Genomic DNA, 9498 nt, shown 5'->3' with positions numbered 1-9498 from the left:
GCTGATATTTATGCTCCCCACACATAATAATCAGGAGGGTTGCAGTCTGGGGAATTAATTAGCCAAATTTTAGTGCTGATGCGGTCGCAGAAATTATCTGGCTGCCATAAATGGGTTCTCCTGCTTGTGTGATATGGTGAAGAGTCCTGTTACAAGACATACGGTCTTCCATCAGACACCCTCTTGTCCTGGGGTAGCACTACCTCCTCCAGGCACTTGATGTAGGCCTCCGTGTAGAGACTGAGACTATGTGTGTAGATGAATGGAAGTATAACGTCACCATCACAAGTGATCTCTCCAAACCATGTTAACTAGATGTTTGATTTTTTTATCACTCTCGGTACATGTCCTCAGATTGCACTAACCTCAGATTGACATCCATACAAGCTAAAATGTTCGTATTAGAGCTTTCGGCGTGAATGCCATGTAGAACAGCAAGTCGTTTCCAAATATCTGGCAGAATGAATTGCTTTTTTCATGGCAGACGGTGACTAATCGACCCACTATACTGTGTATTCGACAAAATCAAAACCAAACAATTTGCATGCGTGAAATTAGAAATATAACACGGTGACAATTTATCAATCGCACCCTGTATATTAATACACATACTCACGCCTGGACACACACACATGCGCGCGCGCACACACACACATATATATAATTAATACAAACAGCAGTTTGCAATGATATTTTCCAAAATGGAGAATTACAAATGTCACTAAATGTGACTAGGGTGTTTGGAAAGAGCTACATTACTTGAAATAAAGGCTAAATCGCTCTAATTCTGTAGTTAACGCTCATGAAGGAAGTCATATACACTAACAGGGACCATAATCACCCGAAAATTACCGATCGAGAATTTTTAATACTGACACGTTAGTTTCGGCAATTTTCGTTGCCTCATCAGCTAATGGAGCTTGGGTTCTTCCCTTTTCGGATTCACTTCGCCATTAGTATTTATGTTTTTGTCATCCAAATAATTGGATGATTTAGCGATCCTCTAATGTGTGTATACAAAATTAATATAAAGAGCAGTTTCCAAAGTTTCACCAGAAAAGAAGAATTACAAATATCACTAAAAATTATTGATCAGTACTTTTCGACCGATTATGGTCCCTGTTAACATATATGGTTTCATTCATGTGCCTTAACTTCAGTATTAGAGCCCATTAGCTCTTATTTCTAGTATCATAATGGTTCCCTAAAACCTTAGTTACATTTAGTGACATTTGTAATCCTCGTTTTTAGTGAAACATTGCAAACCTGTATTTATCATAATTTTATATATCCACATAAGCGTATCGCTAAATCATCCAATTATTAGGATGACGAAAGCATAAATACTAATTGTTGTAACACGTGCGGAATGGACCGAAGGGGGGCTGTCTCAAGTGATGAGGTGAAGGAAATTAGCAATTAGTATTAAGAATTCTCGATTTATACTTTTCGGACGATCGTGTTCAATGTTAGTGTATATGTTTTCATTCACGTTAGTTAACTACAGAATTAGAGCAATTTAGCTCTTATTTCCTGCAATACAGGTGTTTCTTTTTAGACACTAGTGATGATATTTAGTATATATATATATATATATATATATATATATATATATATATGTGTGTGTGTGTGCATATATATTTTTATTAACATTTTTTATACCCTTTTAGCGATTGCTTCCGTTATCAGATTTATGTGTGTGTATAAATACTTATACTCCCATACGTTTGCAAGCACACACACACACACACACACACACACACACACACACACACATACATACACACACAGACACACGCACGCACACAACAGTAAATCTACATAAGCTTTTGCTTCTATTTATGAGTATGTGTATATACGTTTCTAAGGTTGCTTTTATGTATATGTGTCCCAGTGTGAAATGTCTTCGTCTGATGAGCAAGAAATTTTCGCGCTTATACTACCTGTCAAACGAAACGTTGCTCCTGATCTGACAGAATTAAGTGAAGTGGAATAATAAAACGTGTGGGACATCAATTTCGGATTTTCTTTATTATTTTCAATGTTCTTTTCAATATTGTTATCATTGTTATCAATATTTTTCTTATCATCATCATGAACCTGTTTTGTTTTCTCCGCTGCTGTTTGTATTTGTATCTTTTTTTAATTCCTTTATTGTTTATAGTTTTAGCTAATTTGTTTTTACTCTTGTTACTGGTTCTGATATGTTTGCTTGTTTGTTTTTTTTTACCACTAACTCTGTTTTCTGTTTCCTGTTTGGAAAAGACAAATAGTAAACAAACAAAACACATAAAGAAAAAATTGTGCAAACAAAAAAAATTACAGCTACCAACCTATGAGAACAGGAATATAACGTTTGTAGTGATTTTTCAGCCATCGAGTACAGCTACATCGATTTTTATAAAATCATTCGCAGTCTGTTTATTACTGTTTGTATTTTATCTTATTTGTGTGTGCATGAACTCGAGAAAAATAAATTATAATTCATTCTATAGACTAAATATGTCTATATCTATGCAAGCATCTATTTACAATTCGTTTGTCTTTTGTTTAAACGGAAAATAATACTACGTATTGTTATGGTTAAAACTTAAGAACATGAAAAATAGTGAAATTCTCTGAGGCAAATTTTCAAATATAACAAATACGCATGCACGCACACAAACAAAAACAATATCTATATATATATATATATATATATATATATATGACTGTTTGTGTGTGTATATATAACATACATATATATATATACGTACTTACATGCGCATATATACAAGTACGCACGCGAACAAACACATAGACACGGTTATCTCTATATATGTACATATGTGTTTTGTGCGTGCGTGTAGAATGGTACTCAACCAACACTTGTTTTTCGCAAGAATTCTAATATTGCTAATCGTTTGCAATTATGAAGTCTAAACATGAATCAAAATTGTTTTCATTTTGCATTCCAGCATCTTTAAGATATCAGTTCCACGATGGGAATTTTGTTTACTCAGGCGTCCCACTATATACCAACTAAGTCGAAAAACCCTTTATACTATTAGCTCCGTCTTCGCTTCATACTCATCCCGTTTGAAAACTGTGGTATGATTATTGATTATTCATCCTTATTTTTTCATGCTTGTACATCAATGTACGGGTCTATGCCCTGCTCCTTTTATGCGGTATTTTCGTAAACCTTTATAGTAAAACGAAATCTGAACTCATTTCATCCTAATGATGTTGCGGCTCATTTCTCGTTTTCTTTATGCAAAAACCTACGTGTTAAAACAGCAAGCAAATCTGCCTTAGATTATTAACGGATGGTCAAAACATATGTATTGTCAACCTACTTATGCTTCGGATAGAAAGAGTAATCAACCCGAACATGCATGAATCACCACTCTTGACAATCAGACCTGTACTGGTTACCAAATAGCATGACAGTTATAGATGCTCTGAGTGATTTGCATTTTATAATAAGGCTTTTGGATCTAGAAATATATGAATTCAAAAATATTCTACAGCTGATCGGACCGTTAGCAAATCAGAAGTGGTATTGAACTGAATCATCAAGACAAAGTAGAAAAAAATGTACATAAATTATTTGATTATAAGAATGTGGAGTGATTAAAGGGCAACAAACTATAGGATAGCCATTTCTATGTCATAGATAGATTACTAGAAGCTGATATTGGTGTTTAATTCACGTCGCAATACCACACTACTTTCTGTCCAAACTAAAATACAAGATTTGCAATACTGCGATTTTATGGTGCACTTCCAATCTCTTTGTACTACTTATACATTCACAGCGAGAAAAAAAAGCGAGAACAGTGATCGACAAATTATACATGTGCGTGTGTGCGTGCGCATACGTACAGGTTATAACAGATTTGACTTGACCCAGCAAGTGTGCTTGAAATTAAAGATGTCCGTTTTGCCAATCAGTATTCGTGTCCTCGGCAAAATGAAATGCTACTCGTAATATTGACGCAGGAGCAGAAGAGCATTCTCTAGAAACGATCACCCATAACGCAATGGACATATTAATTACAATAATTATTCTCTATGAAGAAAATGGGAAACCACCAATCTGATCTTTGCTCAAAGTGGACTTTCAACTCAGAGTGTGGAAAGTTGATTCTCTTACAAAGAATTATGTTGAAAACTTTAGCAATACGGATAATTCGCCGCCATGAAGTATTCAGTTCTGGAAAGACAAAATGCTGTGTGTTGATTCAATAACATTCTATGTATCAGTACGGAAAACATATCTGTCTATACAATACCCTCTCTCATCTAACATCCTACTTTTATGTTCGATAATCTACATTTGCTTCATTCTGACTAATAGCCTTTTATATCTAGTTTACCGCATTTATGTTTAATATCTTTTTGAACACTACTTTCTTGTTATTGATTATTCATTTTCTTACCATTGAATTTACGGGCTTCGTGTCAGTAAGATACCGATGTTTTCTTACAATTTAAAGATAACAAAATAAGTGTGTCAGTTTTACAGTAAAAATGAAGTGGTTTACAATTCAAATATTTGCGATAGTATTTTGTTCCAAGCTTGAAACTCTTTCCTTACAAATGACACTTAAATCGGTAATCTCATAAAACACACGGTATGAGATACAGGGTATGATAATCCATGTATTACTTTTAGTTAAAACATACTTCATTTCGCTTGCATTCTCATCATTCTATTCGACAGCGACATGCAATATATAAATATCGGCAAACATACCCTCGAGAATACGCGCAGATATTCATCCGTGCATACACACACACACACACACACACACACACGCACACACACACACACACACACACACACACACACACACACATATATATATGTATATACATATATATGTATATACATTTACAAATATATATACATATAGTGGTTGTCTACTCCTTATACATAGTTTGACCAGCTCCTGTACCTCTACCTTAGCACCATCATGGCGTCTGATGTGGCTTTTTAAACCAGACAATGTTCTGAAAAGGCACCCACATGGATTGCACCTCTGATTTGGACCACTAATACCTGCAGATGATTTCTGCTCTTAACGGATCTTAAAATGTTTTTTGAGGCCTCCGTTGGATTTGCAAACCTTATGGCATACACTGCATTCGAAAATGTGCAGCGACATATTGTCAGAATAGTTGGTGGAGGTTCGATTTCCATACTAATATATTCTTGAAAGTAAACGTTGAGACTTAAGTAGGCCTCTCCAAAAGATAGTATATCCATAAGTAGGTTCATTTACTTGACTATCACCAGAGAGACGAGTTTCAGAGAGCGCAACTATACCAAGGGAATATTTCTTGAGCTCACATGCTATAAGTGCAGTACACCTTTCTAGCCTCTTGTTGAAATTATGAAGAAGTGTGCTCACATTCCAACAACCGAAATTCAAAGGATGTTTATTATTATATTTTTCTTAAAGATTGTTTGACCACAGTGGCAGGATGACAACCGGGTCCAGCTTGTGATATGCTGAGACACTTGCCGAGCCAGAACTGTTCCCCTGAAGTTCCCAAGCCTTTTTGACATTTACTGAATCTGTTTAAGTTATTTTAGAGGAAGTTACAAGTGTATTTTTAAAGACTTCAGATTAAATGTAAGAATACCCAGAGAATAAAGGAATTTATTTGGAAAAAATATATAAACGTTAGTCCTTATGTCTCTCATGATCCTATAATATACTTATTTAAGTGACTTTGTTATTTGAATAAGTCAGTATGTAGGGAATATTTTACCTTTCCTCCTTAAGGCATAGTGATTTTATAAGGGATTTAAGAATTTCTTTTGCTTCTTTCACACACCCTCACATCTTATGTGCTGCTGGTGGTTATTTTATTTCCAGAACAATCCATCAGACACCATCGTTCATGTGTTAAATCCATGACCTCTCCCTCCTTATTTGTTTTTCTGTTTGTCAGAATTACAGCAGCCTACACTGTGTTAGCCAATTTGTTTTTTTAATCTACTTTAATTTATATTTAACTAATTCTTTCTCCATTTTTAGAAGATCAAGTTTTTCTCTAGATATTGTTTGAAGTGACGTAAACCAAACACAGAAGAGTAACATACCTATGTAAACAAATATTGTGACTTGAATATTCATAGAGTTTTGTTTCTTCTCTACATGTTACAGTCTTTATCGACTACTTTGAGTTTGTCGTCCAAATAAGCATTAGGATTTATGCAATACCGTATCTTAAATACATATTTAGTGTTGTTGAACAGAAACTCATAAAGGGACGTATGCTAATCAATTTTAGACAATATTAAAATAACTAAATATTTTGCCTTTTTGCCTTCTGCATTGAATCACACTTTTCTATCGATTCTTATTTAATTTTGTTAAATTTTCCCTAACACATAATGTCACTATGTAATCTGTATTGTTGATATTACTATTTCCTCTGATAGCCAACTTATAATGCGGCAGTATCTCATTGTTTTCCGCAATTCTTACTTGAACAGAACCATCATCCACGCGTTTTCTATTTTTATTGAGTAATTATGTGAACCACTGTAGTTAACATGCCAATAGTAATAATGCTTGTGATAATAATAATTATAACGATAATAACACCAATAACAGTTTTTATAAAATAATGATGATGATGATGATGATGATGATGATGATGCAAGTAAAAGTAATGACAATAATAATAATAATAATAATAATAATAATAATAATAATAATAATAATAATAATATATAATTCTTTTACACTATATGATTCTTTTATAAATGGAATAAAGGCGAAATATTCACGTGCTTTTATTAATTCCAGGTTATTGACAGAGATAATTAAAACTTCTAATCAATTGCCTTTTGGTTTACTCCAGCCCTATACATTTATACGTTGTCTCATTTTATGTAGGATAATGATGAATAGGTTCTTTGTATTTGAATGTGTATGTTAATGTTTTATTTTCAAGGATTTGCATATGCATGTGTGCGTCTAGGTGCATGACAGTGTTTACGTCTGGGCAATTGATGGATAATAAAATGGAATAATTTTCATGTTAGAGGTGAGAGAAAAGGAAAATGAACAAAAGTGTCGTCAAGGAAGAAAACAAAAAGCTACATGAGAGCGTAGATTCGCAGGAGAATGATATAAACTAACGTAGCAAACACTTTCAGGAAGTAAGCGATTGCAGAATCCCACAAAGAATAGTTTAATGCAGTGAGTGAGAGAGAGAGAGAGGGAGAGAGAGAGAGAGAGAGAGAGAGAGAGAGAGAGAGAGAGAGAAAGGGGAGAGGAGTAGGCAAAGTATAGAGATATAGATATTGTCATGAAAAGTAAGCGAGAGAGAACGTGTGGTGAAGGTAGATAAGGGCTGAACGAGAAGAGAAAATAGAGGCTATGGGAGGGAATCTGAAAATGAAAATATGTTATAGTAAATGAATTATTAAAGAAAACGATGAAGTTAAATATGAAGTGAAAGTGGGTAGTGATACTTCATAACAGATGATGAGCAATGAATACTAAAAAATAAAGAGAATGAAAAGAGAAGGATTAGAGTATCAGTAAACAAAACAGGAGATGTGATTATGATTTTTATTATAATATCATTAAGATTTTACGTATTGTTTTTATTATTCAGTCACCCTTCAGTTATTATTTCTGAATAAATATTTTATCAATAATGGTGATGAAGTTGTCTAGGCTTTCATTTCAAATTTAAAAACTAAGAAAACAAGTTAATTAATAGGTCCCATATTTAGAACAAATTTGAATAGATACCATTTAATGAAGTCTTTAAATTAGATATTTAGGCATATTGATTCTTACCAACAGTCACCGTAGATGCAAACACTAGAAATCCAAATAGCAATATTTCATGAACGCCGTATCAACGGTGGTACCATTAGGAACTACTTCTACCAGATTCCTCCGTCTATAGATAGCAATCGAAATGAAACGGAGTTAAGCATGGTGCTAAACCACTTGTGCTTACGTGTGTGTATGTATGCGAGTGTAAAATATAAGGAAATTTATATGAAACATTTGTGTACAGGAATACATCCTATCAACGCCTGCCTTAATGTTAACAGTTCATACATTAAGGCTGGACTCACATTAGCCATTTCCAGCTATGAACGTATGTGTATATATAATATAGGTTGCAAAAGTGACAGATGGTGCTGACTAGCACTGCCTATGCGAAAATAAGTTTTAAATTAACTCCAAAACCAATTAAAGCACAATACTGAATAACTGACAAGGGGTTGATACGTCCCTAGCGTATATAGCCATATCGCGATTTCGAAGTTTGGTGTAGACCACCTTAATTCTCCTCAGCGGCTCTTAACGCCTAGGGTTAAACACACCTTCATTTGTCAATATTATATGAAAAACCACTGAGCAAATCTGCTGATTTTCAAAACGGTATAAGTGTAAACAACAAATTAAAAGGGTGGCTTATTAGCAATTAGACCCTAGAGGAAAAATTGCAATCCAGCTACATACGCTACGGACATACCTCCCTTTAAACAGGGCCTTTGTGGCTTTAACTTTGTTTAACGCAATTTTTTATCAAAAGCGGGGGTAGTCAGTAACCTCAATCACTTTTGTGACCTTTATTAGTTTTGTCTTTAGGTTCTAATTGCTAATAAACCACCCGTTTTAATTATGTATATATATATATATATATATATATATATATATATAATTATAGAATATTCTATAATTATAAACATTATTATAATCAGGGGTCAACTAATTTCTTCGCCACGCACCGAATTTAGAAATAGTAGTTAAATGCCTTATCTACTATCAAAAAAGTCTCCCAGACAATAACACTTTTTTACGTTGGCAAAAAGAAAAAAAATAACGAATTCACACGACTCAGATTAGCTACATATGTGTGTCGAGATTAAACTAAAGCTATATTTACTTACTAATTACTCATCTTCAGTGCAGCATTTCGAAATATAAATTTGAGAGTGTTAGGATTAAATATGTCCGCGATCAAGCGCCTTCGCATAACTAAAATTTAGTTATAACTAAAATATACAGCCGAATGTGAACAGATATTTATCCTCAATACCAACGTGCATTTTCGATCAGGTAGTAAATTATTATTTCAATAATAATACAAGTGTAAAATTAATCAATTAATTAATCAATCAATCAATTGATTAATTTTACACTCATATTATTATGTATATATATATATATGTATGTATGTATGTATATACGTATGTATGTGTGTGTGTATGTGTGTGCGTGCGTGCGTGTATGTATTCCAATCAAAAATTAGTTTTGTATCATGTGAAGGGTCCACAATGTTGAAGTGATTTCTGGCCTTATGCCAGTTCTTGAAATTAATATTACTTGACCCTTAGTGAACACAGAGTGTAGAAGAGACTAATAAAAGTAAACCGTCCAATAACATAGATTGTATGAAGAATCTAATTAAAGAACTAACACTCTAACCGCTTTATGTTTTTCATTACATATTTCACTGTGGGTT

The 9498-nt window shown here is 33.6% G+C and overlaps 1 protein-coding gene across 1 annotated transcript in view; it reads left to right on the top strand.

The window, feature by feature from the left end:
* LOC106875874 (opioid-binding protein/cell adhesion molecule homolog) overlaps positions 1–9498 on the top strand; it is a 976605-nt gene that overhangs the window by 420581 nt on the left and 546526 nt on the right. The window lies entirely within an intron of this gene.

This window comes from Octopus bimaculoides, chromosome 4, assembly GCF_046866305.1.
Source record: "Octopus bimaculoides isolate indiv1 chromosome 4, ASM4686630v1, whole genome shotgun sequence".
Taxonomy (NCBI): domain Eukaryota; kingdom Metazoa; phylum Mollusca; class Cephalopoda; order Octopoda; family Octopodidae; genus Octopus; species Octopus bimaculoides.
Note: the sequence above shows the minus strand (reverse complement) of the source record. Positions and strands in the feature narration are given on the sequence as shown.